At 40.1% G+C, this 17,539-nt stretch overlaps 1 protein-coding gene across 2 annotated transcripts in view; it reads left to right on the forward strand.

The window, feature by feature from the left end:
* ZBTB49 (zinc finger and BTB domain containing 49) overlaps positions 1-17,539 on the forward strand; it is a 207,681-nt gene that overhangs the window by 47,525 nt on the left and 142,617 nt on the right. Inside the window, exon 2 of one of the 2 annotated variants that reach the window (XM_053704144.1) lies at positions 3,424-3,592. The exons of the other annotated variant lie outside the window; for it this stretch is intronic. The gene's annotated coding sequence lies outside the window, so the exon portion shown is untranslated. The remainder of the gene's footprint in view (positions 1-3,423; positions 3,593-17,539) is intronic. 2 annotated transcript variants of the gene reach the window in all.

Below are 17,539 nucleotides of genomic sequence, written 5' to 3' on the forward strand. Positions count from 1 at the left end.
CCCGAAAGAATCACAGCTCATTCCACTAGGGCTGTGGCTTCCACATGGGCCTTCAAGAACGAGGCTTCTGTTGATCAGATATGTAGGGCAGCGACTTGGTCTTCACTGCACACTTTTACCAAATTTTACAAGTTTGATACTTTTGCTTCTTCTGAGGCTATTTTTGGGAGAAAGGTTTTGCAAGCCGTGGTGCCTTCCATTTAGGTGACCTGATTTGCTCCCTCCCTTCATCCGTGTCCTAAAGCTTTGGTATTGGTTCCCACAAGTAAGGATGACGCCGTGGACCGGACACACCTATGTTGGAGAAAACAGAATTTATGTTTACCTGATAAATTACTTTCTCCAACGGTGTGTCCGGTCCACGGCCCGCCCTGGTTTTTTTAATCAGGTCTGATAATTTATTTTCTTTAACTACAGTCACCACGGTACCATATGGTTTCTCCTATGCAAATATTCCTCCTTAACGTCGGTCGAATGACTGGGGTAGGCGGAGCCTAGGAGGGATCATGTGACCAGCTTTGCTGGGCTCTTTGCCATTTCCTGTTGGGGAAGAGAATATCCCACAAGTAAGGATGACGCCGTGGACCGGACACACCGTTGGAGAAAGTAATTTATCAGGTAAACATAAATTCTGTTTTTAAGGACAGTTTTTTTCTGTTCCACTTTCCTCACTTTCTATCCTACTGCTACCTTAAAAACATCTCCAAAATTAGACATTTCCTTTCACAAGACACAACTAATATTCTAATCCACTCTCTCATCCTTTCCCGCCTCGATTACTGCAACTCCATCTTCTCTGGTCTCCATAGCTCCCGCCTAGTTCCTTTACAATCCATAATGAATGCCTCTGCCAGGCTCATCTTCCGTACACGTCGATCTTCATCTGCTGCACTTCTCTGCCAATCCCTTCACTGGCTTCCTTTTGCCTCCAGGCTTAAAGGGACAGTCTACACCAGAATTTTTATTGTTTTAAAAGATAGATAATCCCTGTATTACCCATTTCCCAGTTTTGCATAACCAACATAGTTATAATAATATACTTTTAACCTCTGTGATTATCTTGTATCTAAGCCTCTGCAAACTGCAGTCTAGCCAATCAGTGCCTGCTCCTAGATTACTTCACGTGCACGAGCACAGTGTTATCTATATGAAATATGTGAACTAACACCCTCTAGTGGTGAAAAACTGTTAAAATGCAATCTGAAAGAGGTGGGCTTCAAGGTCTAAGAAATTAGCATATGAACCTCCTAGGTTAAGCTTTCAACTAAGAATACCAAGAGAACAAAGCAAAATTGGTGATAAAAGTAAATTGGAAAAATGTTTAAAATTACATGCTCTATCTGAATCATGAAAGTTTATTTTGGCCTAGACTGTCCCTTTAAACACAAAATTCTCACTCTGGCATACAAAGCCCTCAACTGCCCTGCTCCCCCCTACATCTCAGACCTTGTCTCCAGATACTCTCCATCCCGTCCCCTTTCGCTCTGCTCACAATCTTCTACTCTCCTCCTCTCTTGTTACCTCCTCACATTCCCGTTTACAAGACTTCTCCAGACTGGCTCCCATCTTGTGGAACTCTCTGCCTCGCTCCACAAGACTCTCCCCTAGTTTTGAAAGCTTCAAGCGCTCCCTAAAGACTCTACTATTCAGGGATGCATACAACCTACACTAACCTTTCCTAACTCCACTGCTATCCGATTGAACCCCTTAGCATGTAAGCTGTTTGTAGATCACCCTGCATAAGAGCCGATTACAACAGTGCAACCTCTACCCATTTGACTCCCCTATAAATGTTACCTTGTATACCACCTATGTTTATAGAGCTGCGGAATCTGTGGGCGCTCTACAAATACATGATGATGATGATACTATAATAATATATTTAATCTATATCATTAAACTCAAGTTTTAGAAATAGTTGCACCCCCTTAGCTCCCTACTATATACATTGATGTGGAGTGGGCAGCACCAGGAGGAGACATAACTATCACCCTGTGATTTCTATAGTTATAGCTTAACCCTGTTATGTTACTAAGTAGTGCCACTGTCTCTAATTTTGTTATAATTAAGGACAAATGTGCAATGATTCTCATGGTTTTTGCTAAAGACGGACTTGGCTTCAGTGAAAGCAAATACACAAAACCTCTTGCATGTTTCACATGCTTAACGTTCTATTTCACCAGAGTGGATTAAAGGGACACTAAACCGTGATAAAAACTAATCTCCAACTGCAAGATGAATATATTTTAACAATATTTGTAATTGGCTTTGTGTTTACAATTTCTCGCGTTTGTTATATACCTTACTTTGAAAATTAATTGTTTTCCGAACCCACTGCTGGCTAGTCTTTCTCATTCTCCAATCGTGACCAATAACCTAGGTTATGAAGATGGCGGACAGATGTTGCTTTGCGCATGCACGATATTCCCGACTCGTCATAGCATACATCACACAGCATCAAGCATTACTACAACACCATTCTAAGGCTAAGTGTGGCAACATATGCGCATGCGCAAGACAGCGGGTCGCAATGCGCATGCGTTGACTGACGTAATATGGTAACATATGCGCATGCTCGAGACAGTGGGTCGCAATGCGCATGCGTTAAGGGACGAAATTAACATTTAATGATATGCAATAGATCGCATTACGATTGGCGATGGAGTTTGCTATGGAACGGCCCATAAAAGAGGGTTGGATTAAATGACGTCACCATGAAAATATAACATATCATTTTATAGTAATATGAACTATCGTTTTGCTGTAAGAGTCGGTAATTTTGCCAATATAAACGTTTGTGATTAGAAAAGTATGGTAAGGTTGTGCCTACAATATTCAAGTTTTGGAATCCTTTGAAGCAGTGTTTTTCAACCAGTGTGCCGTGGCACACTAGTGTGCCGTGAGAGATCCTCAGGTGTGCCACGGCAGACTGACAACAGTGTGACATATTTTTTAAACTTTGCTTGTTTTTTACTTCCAGTGCAGGGGTAGTTTGTAGGAGGCATGGCATAACAGCACAATACATACAGTATGTGTGTGTTTGTGTGTATGTGTGTATATATATATATATATATATATGCTGTATTAGGCTACAATGTGTGTTTTTTTTTTTTTAAATTTTGGGATGGTGGTGTGCCACAGGATTTTTTAATGTAAAAAAGTGTGCCACGGCAAAAAAAAGGTTAAAAATCACTGCTTTAAAGCACCTTAAATGACAAAATTAAACATGGTTCAGATATAACGTACAACACTTTATAGGCGAATGATACCCACACATTGTTTCCAATTTTCTTCTATTATCACATGAGCTTTGTTCTGATGTCATTCTTTGTTGAGGAGATACCTATTATTAAAGAATATATTTTCAGGTGATTGATGCTGTGTACACTATTTTTGAAGCCACATTTTTTTTTTTTTTTGAAGCAACGTTTTGGGTAAGAACTCTTATTTATGCATGAAACGTCGCATATGAAATCTGTGACTCAATAAAGAAGATTTTCAAGTGATTGATGCTGTGGACACTATATTTTTGAATGGATATGTTGGAGAATTGAGCAGAGTTTCTGGTCTTCACCTGCATCATTTATACTCGGTAAGCTGCTGTTCTGTTGTTTAAGGAGATATGTAGGTAGCCGTCTGGGCCCTTCATGGCAGGAAATTGTGCTAAATATATATATTGCTTGGTACTGTGTTAGTTAGCAATGGAGATTTCAGATAATATTATCTGGAGCTGTTGCCCCTTTAAAAACTTAGATTACTAAAAAAAAAAGGAAAAGGGGATTGGGTGAAACCTCTCCTAATAATTATACGCTGAAGCAGCATAAAGACAATATGTTTTTCAGAAATTAAAATAAAAGCGAACTCCTTATTAGTAACTCTTATTATTAGTAGAGTGTGCACCTAATCCCTTTTTTTAATAATCTGAGGAAATATTGCTGCCATCTAGTGCTCTTGCATATGGATACAATTCTTGCAAGCTGCTGCTATATAGTGCTCTGGACACGTGTACGCTCCTAAACTTATGTCTCTGCTTTTCAGCAAAAGATACCAAGAAAACATAGAAAATGTCATAATAGAAGTAAATTAATAAGTTGTTTAAAACTGCCTGCTTTATCTGAATCATAAAAGGAAAAAAAAATAGGTTCATATCCGTTTGAGACCTTTCAGTTTACTTTGTTCTTTTGCTATCCTTTTTATACCTAGGTAATGCACTTCTGCCTTATGTCATTGGTTCACCAGATGTCTATAGCTAGGTCTCAGTATATTGTTCAGGTTAGGGCATTTTATTGTAGCACTGTTGCTTGCATGGGACATATTGGTGCATTGTCATTTTTACTTAGATTTGCATAATCAACACATGCATTAAAAAAGACAATGCAATAGCACTTAGTCTGATATTCAAATGTCTATTTCCACTACCCCTGTACCATTTGACAGCTATCAGCCAATCACAAATGCATATACGTATATTCTGTGAATTCTTGCAAATGCTCAGTAGAGTGCTGATGAAGAGAAAATATAAAAATACTGTGTGCAGTTTGTTAGTGGAAAGTTGTTTAAATTTGCACATACTAGCTCTTTTGCTTTTAAAGTTTGTTCAACTTTCTGAGCGTGTGCCTTACTCTACCTTAGTGACAGGCATCAAGTGCTTACCTGTTTTAAAAGATAGAATGAATGAAAATTTCAGGAAATAAAATACTTTAGATTAAATTGATATGTGAAATATTTCTCTTAATCTCCTCAAATCATGTCATTCACAGTATTTCTTCCACAGTATCATCGTAATAATCTAACATTCCTCCCGTTTGTTTATTGTCCCAGATAAAGCTATTAAATACAAACTGAAACTTCAGTAAACTAATTAATCCAGGCAAGTATCCAAAGCATGTGTGCCCAATAGGTTGATTGGAATCTACCTGTTGGTCTCTTAAGTGCTGACCAGTAAATCCATGTTTTGCACCACTACAGTCATATAAAAGGGTGAATACAGTACAAGAATATTAGTTCCTGTAACCAATGGAAGTTTTGGCTGCAAGCTCAGATTTTGTTATGCTTAAAGTGATGGAAAACTCTCCCCTTTTTAAAATCACATCTGGACTGTTAGTGATATTTTAGATGTAGTTTTATTTATCAGTTGTAATGAACATTCGCTATAACTTTATTTTTAATATAAATATGAAATTCAAATTTCTCGCTCTCCGCCACCCACTTCAAAAGTAATTTTTTCTGAGAGCTAACAATTTGAACTGTACTCCAATCAGGGCTCTAGCTGCAACAAAAGTGCCATATGGGGAGAGCGTTGATTTGAGAGCAGTTCAAACCCTTAGCTTACAGAAAAATTCACTTTGGAAGCTGACGGCTGAGCACAAGGATTGTGAATTTCATATCTATATTAAAAAGGAAGTTATAGAGCATCTTCGTTACAACTGATGAAACTCCATCTAAAATATCACAAACATTCCGGATCTGTTTTTAAAAAAGGGGAGAGCTTACCATCACTTTAACACGTGTATGTAGATCATATTGACATACTTCACAAAAAGTTGGTACTGTTTTACAAACGTTTTGGCACCCATGCTCTACAGTAATATAGAAGCTTAGGGAGTTTTGTTAGGCTGTTTTCTCTCTGTACATATACATTTTTGCTTTTACTCTGTGGCTAGATATAGAATCTGAGATTGTCAGGTCTCTGTTTTTCTTTTGTTTGTTTTTCGCAGTTAGAATTTTTAGGTTGTAGTATTATATGTACCTTCTATAATAGGAAAAGAGCAATATTTCCCTTGTCTTAAAAATGGGTTCACATCACTAGAATAACTTTAAACTTTGGAAGGTTAAAGTCCTGGGGGACCTTTTGAAGTGTCTCAAACAAGAACATTTATTTGTTTCTATAAATGTCAGTTTGTAAACCACATTTATAAAGCATACAAATCTTTCTTGTTTAAAAGAGTTAAACAAGCTTGACTTTCTCATAAAGAACACTGGAGACTGGAAAGCCATATGCAGCCTTTTTCATCTTTTAATGATTTATAATAAAGAGATTTGTTTCTAATTTAAAATATCAGATTTATTATTTCCAAGGATATTATTTCCTTTGCTAGTTTTTCCTATTATTTAATGGGTAAACTTATTCATCAGTTGCATCCTGTGTTTAGAGGTCTAATAACAGTTTCTTTATTTAATCTCTTTGAATGTTTTTATTCATCATTGTACTTTTTTTCCATGTGATTTGAAAAAATTGAGTATCATCTTTCACATACACTAATCTTTCATTATTTGCAACCGACCTGTAATCACTCAGTTTGCACCCTTATTCATGCTGAATTCATCGGTTGTTTTTAAATAAACTGGTTAGTGGTACAGTTTTATGTTAGACAATAAAATTCCCTTTTTCTTATTTAGTGCTTAACCCCTGTTAAACCGTTTAAACCAAACCATGGCCTTAAAGGACCAGTAAACTTTTAAATGTACATATCTTTTTTATTTAATTGTGTTAAATACTTCTTTTGTTTAAATATATGTAATTATTTTATTTCTATACTTTTGTTTTAATTTGCCCTAGAACTTTTTCTTTTTTCCAAACCCCCTTTTTTGTGTTGTCAGCAGTCCTATCAGTTCACACTATCCGGATAGGACTGCGGCTATGCGCGACTTACATTTGCGCATGCGCAGTTGTATGGTAAGTGAAGATCTGTCATTTTACGTCACTTACTCAAAGCCGTTTTGCCGCTCTGCAGTCCCCTCAGTTAAGGCCACGTGTTGCCCACTAGAAGTCTTTAGCATCACTTAGTAGAAAACAGAAATCACAAACCTGTTATCAAAACCGCATTTCCACACGTCTCATTAGGTAAATAAACACGTAAATATGAGAAGGATATAATCAAAGGGCTTTTAAATTCAGTAGAATTGCATATTAAAAAAATGCATAATAAAAAGACAACATAATGGCAGACTTTCTTTCTGGCAAATTTCAAATTTTATTTCCATTTTCCTGCCCCCATTATCATTTTACAGCCATCTGTGAATTACTGACTCACAAATATATGCACTGTGAACTCTTGCTCAGTAGCAGCTGGCTATAAACGTCTTCAATGTAAGAAGTTCTTGTGAGTAATGCACCTTTTTTATTACTACAAGTTTATCTTATAGTTATGTGATGTTAGACCAAGAGCAAAGGAAAGGAAATTTATTTGAGACATTTAAAAAAAATACTTAACAAATTGCCTCCCCCCCCCCCTCTGTAGCTCTTTTGCAGTGCAATCAACTGCTGCAATATATTATAAAACTTTAACTGGAGAATAAAGCAATTTGTAAAGTGATGGTAAACCCAAGGGTATAAGAAACGCTAGGATTTACCATCACTAAAAATAAACATTAGTTTGACTCATGTTTTCGTAAAAAGCAGTGTTAAACTCACCCTATCTGTAAGGAAAGTAGATCACTAACACAGGAACTCTGGCCGCCCACGGCACAGCGCTTCAATGAGGTGACGTTTCCATCTCTGCACCAATAGCGACGCATGTTATACACTTGGATTTAGCAATCACTTTAATAAACACATTGCAATTGAGTTGGTGCATTAGTGCAACTGCCTAATGTAAAAATTTTATTTAAAAATAACTTGCAGAAACATTTTCACTAAAAAAAAAAATCTCAGTGCACAAAGTGAAAAAATGTCAGTCTCTGAGGTATACATATATAGAAGTGCATTGGACCCCCTTGCTTTCAAGTAAATGAAAAACATGAAAAAAATGTATGCAATATTCATCTTTACTATAATTGCCTTTGTAACGCGCCTGTCACCTTCGCCAGTTGCGCACACATCCACACAGGAATGTTGGCTGCACGAGGCAGCCAAAAGAATCCACCTGGATGCAGAAAAGCTGCATTAAGGTGGATTCCGAAAATTGCAGGTGGTGGATTCTTTCACCACCCTGCCATTTTCGGAATTAACCCCTAAACTGTCAAACACCCACATTGCAATAACCCTAATTAATATATTAACCCCTAAACCGCCAACCTCACCACAACTCATATAACTAATTTAATTACTAAGCCCCCTAATGTAACACACCCAAAATTACAATTAAAATAAAAAAAAAACTATCATTAAATTACAAAAAATAAGTCTATTACAGAAAAAAAATTATTAAAAATATTTTTTTATACCTTATCCCTATGAAAATAAAAACAACCCCTAATCTAAACTACCAATAGCCCTTAAAATGGCCTTTTGTAGGTCATTGCCCTAAGTTAAACAGCTCCTTTACCTCTAAAAAAAAAGTCCCCCCTAACAATAAAAAAACCCCACCCACCAAACCCCCCAAAATAAAAAAAAACATATAACTAAAAAATACTAAACTACCCATTGCCCCTAAAGGGGCATTTGTATATGCAATGCCCTTAAAAGGGCATTCTGCTCATTTACAAATCCAAAAAACTCTAATCTTAAAAAAAACACCCCAAAAATTAAAATAAAAAAGTCCAAACCTAAGCCCCCAAATAGGTACTCACTGTTCCTGAAGTCCGGCAGAGAAGGTCTTCTTCCAGACTGATGCATCATCTTCTATCTTCATCCGGATTGAAGGCAGAGCGGAAGTGCGGAACTGTGTTCCCGATGCCTGGATCCTCAGCGGCGGCATGGAGGCTTCTCTTCATCTGATGTCCAACGTAGACAGAAGATTGAATGCAAGGTACCGCAATCAATTTGGGGTACCTTGCCTTCCTATTGCCTGAAATTTTGAAATCAGTAAAATAGGATTAGAACTAATGAAATTCTATTGGCTGTTCAAATCAGCCAATATTATTTCAGTAGCTCTCATCCTATTGACTGATTTCAAAATTTCAGCCGATAGGAATGCAAGGTACCCCAATAAATATGGGGGTACCTTGCATTCAATTTTCAGTGTGCGACGGACGATCGCTCTACGCCGCTGGGGACCGTCACCGTTGAAGACTGGCGCTGAGGATTCAGGCATCGGAAACCCAGCTTCGCACCTCCGCTCCGCGCTGCCTTCACTCCAGATGAAGATAGAAGATGATGGATCCATCTGGAAGAAGACCTTCTCCGCCGGACTTCAGGAACAGTGAGTATCTGTTTGGGGCTTAGGTTTTGGCTTTTTTATTTAAATTTTTGGGGTGTTTTTTTTTAAGATTAGGGTTTTTTTGGGCTTGAAAAAGAGTAGCTGAGTGCCCATACAAATGCCCCTTTAGGGTTAATGGGTAGTTCAGGTTTTTTTAAGTGTTTTTTTTTTTTAAGTGTTTTTTTTTTTTTTGTTTGTTTGTTTTTTGGTGGGTGGGGTGTTTTCTTCTGTTAAGTGTGATCAGTCCACGGGTCATCATTACTTCTGGGATATTACTCCTCCCCAACAGGAAGTGCAAGAGGATTCACCCAGCAGAGCTGCATATAGCTCCTCCCCTCTACGTCACTCCCAGTCATTCTCTTGCACCCAACGACTAGATAGGATGTGTGAGAGGACTATGGTGATTATACTTAGTTTTATATCTTCAATCAAAAGTTTGTTATTTTAAAATAGCACCGGAGTGTGTTATTACCTCTCTGGCAAAGTTTGAAGAAGAATCTACCAGAGTTTTTGCTATGATTTTAGCCGGAGTATTTAAGATCATATTGCTGTTTCTCGGCCATCTGAGGAGAGGTAAACTTCAGATCAGGGGACAGCGGGCAGATGAATCTGCATAGAGGTATGTAGCAGCTTTCTTCTGTTATGTGTGATCAGTCCACGGGTCATCATTACTTCTGGGATATTATCTGCTCCCCTACAGGAAGTGCAAGAGGATTCACCCAGCAGAGTTGCTATATAGCTCCTCCCCTCTACGTCACCTCCAGTCATTCTCTTGCACCCAAAGACTAGATAGGAGGTGTGAGAGGACTATGGTGATTATACTTAGTTTTTATAACTTCAATCAAAAGTTTGTTATTTTACAATAGCACCGGAGCGTGTTATTACCTCTCTGGCAGAGTTTGAAGAAGAATCTACCAGAGTTTTTCTTATGATTTTAACCGGAGTAGTTAAGATCATATTGCTGTTTCTCGGCCATCTGAGGGAGGTAAAAGCTTCAGATCAGGGGACAGCGGGCAGTTGAATCTGCATTGAGGTATGTAGCAGTTTTTATTTTCTGAATGGAATTGATGAGAAAATCCTGCCATACCGTTATAATGACATGTATGTATACTCTACACTTCAGTATTCTGGGGATGGTATTTCACCGGAATTACTCTGTAAAAGTACATTAAACCTTTTAATAGGTATTTAATCATGTTAAACGTTTCTGCTGGAATGTAGAATCGTTTGCATTTCTGAGGTACTGAGTGAATAAATATTTGGGCATTATTTTTCCACTTGGCAGTTTGCTTGTTTTGATTATGACAGTTTCGTTTCTCTCTCACTGCTGTGTGTGAGGGGGAGGGGCTGTTTTTGGCGCTCTTTGCTACGCATCAAAAATTTCCAGTCAGTTACTCTTGTATTTTCTGCATGATCCGGTTCAGCTCTAACAGAACTCAGGGGTCTTCAAACTTCTTTGAAGGGAGGTAGATTCTCTCAGCAGAGCTGTGAGACTTATGTAGTGACTGTGTTTTAAAACGTTGCTCTGTGATTTTTATGTTTAAAATTTAATTAGTGTTACTTTACTAATGGGAACAAACCTTTGCTAACAAGTTGTGTTGTTTTTAAAGAGTGATGCTATAACTGTTTTTCAGTTCATTATTTCAACTGTCATTTAATCGTTTAGTGCTTCTTTGAGGCACAGTACGTTTTTGTTAAATAAGATTGTAACCAAGTTGCATGTTTATTGCTAGTGTGTTAAACATGTCTGATTCAGAGGAAGATACCTGTGTCATTTGTTCCAATGCCAAGGTGGAGCCCAATAGAAATTTATGTACTAACTGTATTGATGCTACTTTAAATAAAAGCCAATCTGTACAAATTGAACAAATTTCACCAAACAGCGAGGGGAGAGTTATGCCGTCTAACTCGCCTCACGTGTCAGTACCTGCGTCTCCCGCCCGGGAGGTGCGTGATATTATGGCGCCTAGTACATCTGGGCAGCCATTACAGATAACATTACAAGATATGGCTACTGTTATGACTGAAGTTTTGGCTAAGTTACCAGAACTAAGAGGCAAGCGTGATCACTCTGGGGTGAGAACAGAGTGCGCTGATAATTCTAGGGCCATGTCTGATACTGCGTCACAGCTTGCAGAGCATGAGGACGGAGAGCTTCATTCTGTAGGTGACGGTTCTGATCCAAGCAGATTGGATTCAGATATTTCAAATTTTAAATTTAAATTGGAAAACCTCCGTGTATTACTAGGGGAGGTCTTAGCGGCTCTTAACGATTGTAACACTGTTGCAATACCAGAGAAAATGTGTAGGTTGGATAAATACTTTGCGGTACCGGCGAGTACTGACGTTTTTCCTATACCTAAGAGATTAACTGAAATTGTTACCAAGGAGTGGGATAGACCCGGTGTGCCGTTCTCACCCCCTCCAATATTTAGAAAGATGTTTCCAATAGACGCCACCACACGGGACTTATGGCAAACGGTCCCTAAGGTGGAGGGAGCAGTTTCTACTTTAGCTAAGCGCACCACTATCCCGGTGGAGGATAGCTGTGCTTTTTCAGATCCTATGGATAAGAAATTAGAGGGTTACCTTAAGAAAATGTTTGTTCAACAAGGTTTTATATTGCAACCCCTTGCATGCATCGCGCCGATTACGGCTGCGGCAGCATTTTGGATTGAGTCTCTGGAAGAGAACCTTAGTTCCGCTACGCTGGACGACATTACGGACAGGCTTAGAGTCCTTAAACTAGCTAATTCATTCATTTCGGAGGCCGTAGTACATTTAACCAAACTTACGGCTAAGAATTCAGGATTCGCCATTCAGGCACGTAGGGCGCTGTGGTTAAAATCCTGGTCGGCTGATGTAACTTCTAAGTCCAAATTACTTAATATACCTTTCAAGGGGCAAACTTTATTTGGGCCCGGTTTGAAAGAAATTATCGCTGACATTACAGGAGGTAAGGGCCACGCTCTACCTCAAGACAAAGCCAAAGCTAAGGCTAGACAGTCTAATTTTCGTCCCTTTCGGAATTTCAAAGCAGGTGCAGCATCAACTTCCACTGCACCAAAACAGGAAGGAGCTGTTGCTCGTTACAGACAAGGCTGGAAACCTAACCAGTCCTGGAATAAGGGCAAGCAGGCCAGAAAACCTGCTGCTGCCCCTAAGACAGCATGAACCGAGGGCCCCCGATCCGGGACCGGATCTAGTGGGGGGCAGACTCTCTCTCTTCGCCCAGGCTTGGGCAAGAGATGTCCAGGATCCCTGGGCGCTAGAGATCATATCTCAGGGATACCTTCTAGACTTCAAATTATCTCCTCCAAGAGGGAGATTTCATCTGTCAAGGTTGTCAACAAACCAAATAAAGAAAGACGCGTTTCTACGCTGTGTACAAGATCTATTATTAATGGGAGTGATCCATCCGGTTCCGCGGTCGGAACAAGGACAAGGGTTTTACTCAAACCTGTTTGTGGTTCCCAAAAAAGAGGGAACTTTCAGGCCAATCTTGGATTTAAAGATCCTAAACAAATTCCTAAGAGTTCCATCGTTCAAAATGGAAACTATTCGGACAATTTTACCCATGATCCAAAAGGGTCAGTACATGACCACAGTGGATTTAAAGGATGCTTACCTTCACATACCGATTCACAAAGATCATTACCGGTATCTAAGGTTTGCCTTCTTAGACAGGCATTACCAGTTTGTAGCCCTTCCATTCGGATTGGCTACGGCTCCAAGAATCTTCACAAAGGTTCTGGGTGCCCTTCTAGCGGTTCTGAGACCGCGAGGAATTTCGGTAGCTCCGTACCTAGACGACATTCTGATACAAGCTTCAAGCTTTCAAACTGCCAAGTCTCATACAGAGTTAGTTCTGGCATTTCTAAGTTCGCATGGATGGAAAGTGAACGAAAAGAAGAGTTCTCTCTTGCCTCTCACAAGAGTTCCATTCTTGGGAACTCTTATAGATTCTGTAGAAATGAAGAGTTATCTGACAGAAGACAGATTAACAAAGCTTCTAAATGCATGCCGTGTCCTTCATTCCATTCAACTCCCGTCAGTAGCTCAATGCATGGAGGTGATCGGCTTAATGGTAGCAGCAATGGACATAGTACCCTTTGCACGCCTACATCTCAGACCGCTGCAATTGTGCATGCTGAGTCAGTGGAATGGGGATTACTCAGATTTGTCCCCCACTCTGAATCTGGATCAAGAGACCAGAAACTCTCTTCTATGGTGGCTTTCTCGGCCACATCTGTCCAGGGGGATGCCGTTCAGCAGGCCGGACTGGACAATTGTAACAACAGACGCCAGCCTTCTAGGTTGGGGCGCTGTCTGGAATTCTCTGAAGGCTCAGGGACAATGGAGTCAGGAGGAAAGTCTCCTGCCAATAAACATTCTGGAATTGAGAGCAGTTCTCAATGCCCTTCTAGCTTGGCCCCAGTTAAAGACTCGGGGGTTCATCAGGTTTCAGTCGGACAACATCACGACTGTAGCTTACATCAACCATCAGGGAGGGACAAGAAGCTCCCTAGCAATGATAGAAGTATCAAAGATAATTCGCTGGGCAGAGTCTCACTCTTGCCACCTATCAGCAATCCACATCCCGGGAGTGGAGAACTGGGAGGCGGATTTCTTGAGTCGCCAGACTCTTCATCCGGGGGAGTGGGAACTTCATCCGGAGGTCTTTGCCCAAATACTTCGACGTTGGGGCAAACCAGAGATAGATCTCATGGCGTCTCGCCAGAACGCCAAACTTCCTCGCTACGGATCAAGATCCAGGGATCCGGGAGCGGTTCTGATAGATGCTTTGACAGCACCTTGGAACTTCAGGATGGCTTATGTGTTTCCACCCTTCCCGCTGCTTCCTCGATTGATTGCCAAAATCAAACAGGAGAGAGCATCAGTGATTCTGATAGCGCCTGCATGGCCGCGCAGGACTTGGTATGCAGATCTAGTGGACATGTCATCCTGTCCGCCTTGGTCTCTACCTCTAAGACAGGACCTTCTGATTCAGGGTCCATTCAAACATCAAAGTCTAACTTCTCTGAAGCTGACTGCTTGGAAATTGAACGCTTGATTTTATCAAAACGTGGTTTTTCTGAGTCGGTTATTGATACCCTGATACAGGCTAGGAAGCCTGTTACCAGAAAGATTTACCATAAAATATGGCGTAAATACCTATACTGGTGTGAATCCAAAGATTACTCCTGGAGTAAGGTTAGGATTCCTAGGATATTGTCTTTTCTACAAGAAGGTTTAGAAAAGGGTTTATCGGCTAGCTCATTAAAGGGACAGATCTCAGCTCTGTCCATCTTGTTACACAGGCGTCTGTCAGAAAATTCAGACATCCAGGCCTTTTGTCAGGCTTTAGCTAGGATCAAGCCTGTGTTTAAAACTGTTGCTCCGCCATGGAGTTTAAACTTAGTTCTTAACGTTTTACAGGGTGTTCCGTTTGAACCCCTTCATTCCATTGATATAAAATTATTATCTTGGAAAGTTCTATTTTTAATGGCTATTTCCTCGGCTCGAAGAGTCTCTGAGTTATCAGCCCTACATTGTGATTCTCCTTATCTGATCTTTCACTCAGACAAGGTAGTTCTGCGTACTAAGCCTGGGTTCTTACCTAAGGTTGTCTCTAACAGGAATATCAATCAAGAGATTGTTGTTCCATCCTTGTGTCCAAATCCTTCTTCAAAGAAGGAACGTCTTCTACACAATCTGGATGTAGTTCGTGCCCTCAAGTTCTACTTGCAGGCAACTAAAGATTTTCGCCAAACTTCTTCCCTGTTTGTCGTTTATTCTGGACAGAGGAGAGGTCAAAAAGCTTCTGCTACCTCTCTCTCTTTTTGGCTTCGTAGCATAATACGTTTAGCCTATGAGACTGCTGGACAGCAGCCTCCTGAAAGAATTACAGCTCATTCCACTAGAGCTGTGGCTTCCACTTGGGCCTTTAAGAATGAGGCCTCTGTTGAACAGATTTGCAAGGCTGCAACTTGGTCTTCGCTTCATACTTTTTACAAATTTTACAAATTTGACACTTTTGCTTCTTCGGAGGCTATTTTTGGGAGAAAGGTTCTTCAGGCAGTGGTTCCTTCTGTATAATGAGCCTGCCTATCCCTCCCGTCATCCGTGTACTTTTGCTTTGGTATTGGTATCCCAGAAGTAATGATGACCCGTGGACTGATCACACATAACAGAAGAAAACATAATTTATGCTTACCTGATAAATTCCTTTCTTCTGTTGTGTGATCAGTCCACGGCCCGCCCTGTTTTTTAAGGCAGGTAAATATTTTTTAAATTATAATTCAGTCACCTCTACACCCTTGGCTTCTCCTTTCTCGTTGGTCTTTGGTCGAATGACTGGAGGTGACGTAGAGGGGAGGAGCTATATAGCAACTCTGCTGGGTGAATCCTCTTGCACTTCCTGTAGGGGAGCAGATAATATCCCAGAAGTAATGATGACCCGTGGACTGATCACACAACAGAAGAAAGGAATTTATCAGGTAAGCATAAATTATGTTTTTATTTTCTGACAATGGAATTGATGAGAAAATCCTGCCATACCGATATAATGTCATGTATGTATACTTTACACTTCAGTATTCTGGGGAATGGTACTTCACTAGAATTACACTGTAAGAAGTACATAAAGCTGTTTAATAACTAGAAATTATGTTTAACGTTTTTGCTGGAATGTAAAATCGTTTTCATTTGCTGAGGTACTGAGTGAATAAATGTTTTGGGCACTATTTTTCCACTTGGCAGTTGCTTAATCTTTTTTCTGACAGTTTCTGTTCTCTCTCACTGCTGTGTGTGAGGGGGAGGGGCCGTTTTTTGGCGCTTTTGCTACGCATCAGATATTTCAGTCAGCAGCTCATTGTATTTCCTGCATGATCCGGTTCATCTCTACAGAGCTCAGGGGTCTTCAAAACTTATTTTGAGGGAGGTAATTTCTCTCAGCAGAGCTGTGAGAATTATAGTTGACTGAGACAAAAAACGTTTATTCTGTAATTTGTTTCCTGCTTTCAGAATTTGTTATCTTTGCTAATGGGATTAAACCTTTGCTAAAGTTGTGTTGTTTATAAGGATTGAGGCTATAACTGTTTCAATTTATTAATTTTCAACTGTCATAGATCTTCTGTGCTTCTTAAAGGCACAGTACGTTTTTAATATTATTCTAATTGAATTGTATTCCAAGTTGCAAGTTGTTTTGCTAGTGTGTTAAACATGTCTGATTCAGAGGAAGATACCTGTGTCATTTGTTGCAATGCCAAAGTGGAGCCCAATAGAAATTTATGTACTAACTGTATTGATGCTACTTTAAATAAAAGTCAATCTGTACAAATTGAACAAATTTCACCAAACAACGAGGGGAGAGTTATGCCGACTAACTCGCCTCACGTGTCAGTACCTGCATCTCCCGCTCGGGAGGTGCGTGATATTGTAGCGCCGAGTACATCTGGGCGGCCATTACAAATCACATTACAGGATATGGCTACTGTTATGACTGAAGTTTTGGCTAAATTACCAGAACTAAGAGGTAAGCGTGATCACTCTGGGGTGAGAACAGAGTGCGCTGATAATATTAGGGCCATGTCAGACACTGCGTCACAGGTGGCAGAACATGAGGACGGAGAACTTCATTCTGTGGGTGACGGTTCTGATCCAAACAGACTGGATTCAGATATTTCAAATTTTAAATTTAAACTGGAAAACCTCCGTGTATTACTAGGGGAGGTGTTAGCGGCTCTGAATGATTGTAACACAGTTGCAATACCAGAGAAAATGTGTAGGTTGGATAAATATTTTGCGGTACCGGCGAGTACTGAGGTTTTTCCTATACCTAAGAGACTTACTGAAATTGTTACTAAGGAGTGGGATAGACCCGGTGTGCCGTTCTCACCCCCTCCGATATTTAGAAAAATGTTTCCAATAGACGCCACCACACGGGACTTATGGCAAACGGTCCCTAAGGTGGAGGGAGCAGTTTCTACTTTAGCTAAGCGTACCACTATCCCGGTGGAGGATAGCTGTGCTTTTTCAGATCCAATGGATAAAAAATTAGAGGGTTACCTTAAGAAAATGTTTGTTCAACAAGGTTTTATATTGCAACCCCTTGCATGCATTGCGCCGATCACGGCTGCAGCGGCATTCTGGATTGAGTCTCTGGAAGAGAACATTAGTTCAGCTACTCTGGACGACATTACGGACAGGCTTAGAGTCCTTAAACTAGCTAATTCATTCATTTCGGAGGCCGTAGTACATCTTACTAAACTTACGGCGAAGAATTCAGGATTCGCCATTCAGGCACGCAGGGCGCTGTGGCTAAAATCCTGGTCAGCTGATGTTACTTCTAAGTCTAAATTGCTTAATATACCTTTCAAAGGGCAGACCTTATTCGGGCCCGGGTTGAAAGAGATTATCGCTGACATTACAGGAGGTAAAGGCCATGCCCTGCCTCA

The sequence above is a fragment of the Bombina bombina genome, chromosome 2, assembly GCF_027579735.1.
Source record: "Bombina bombina isolate aBomBom1 chromosome 2, aBomBom1.pri, whole genome shotgun sequence".
In the NCBI taxonomy this organism is placed as follows: Eukaryota; Metazoa; Chordata; class Amphibia; order Anura; family Bombinatoridae; genus Bombina; species Bombina bombina.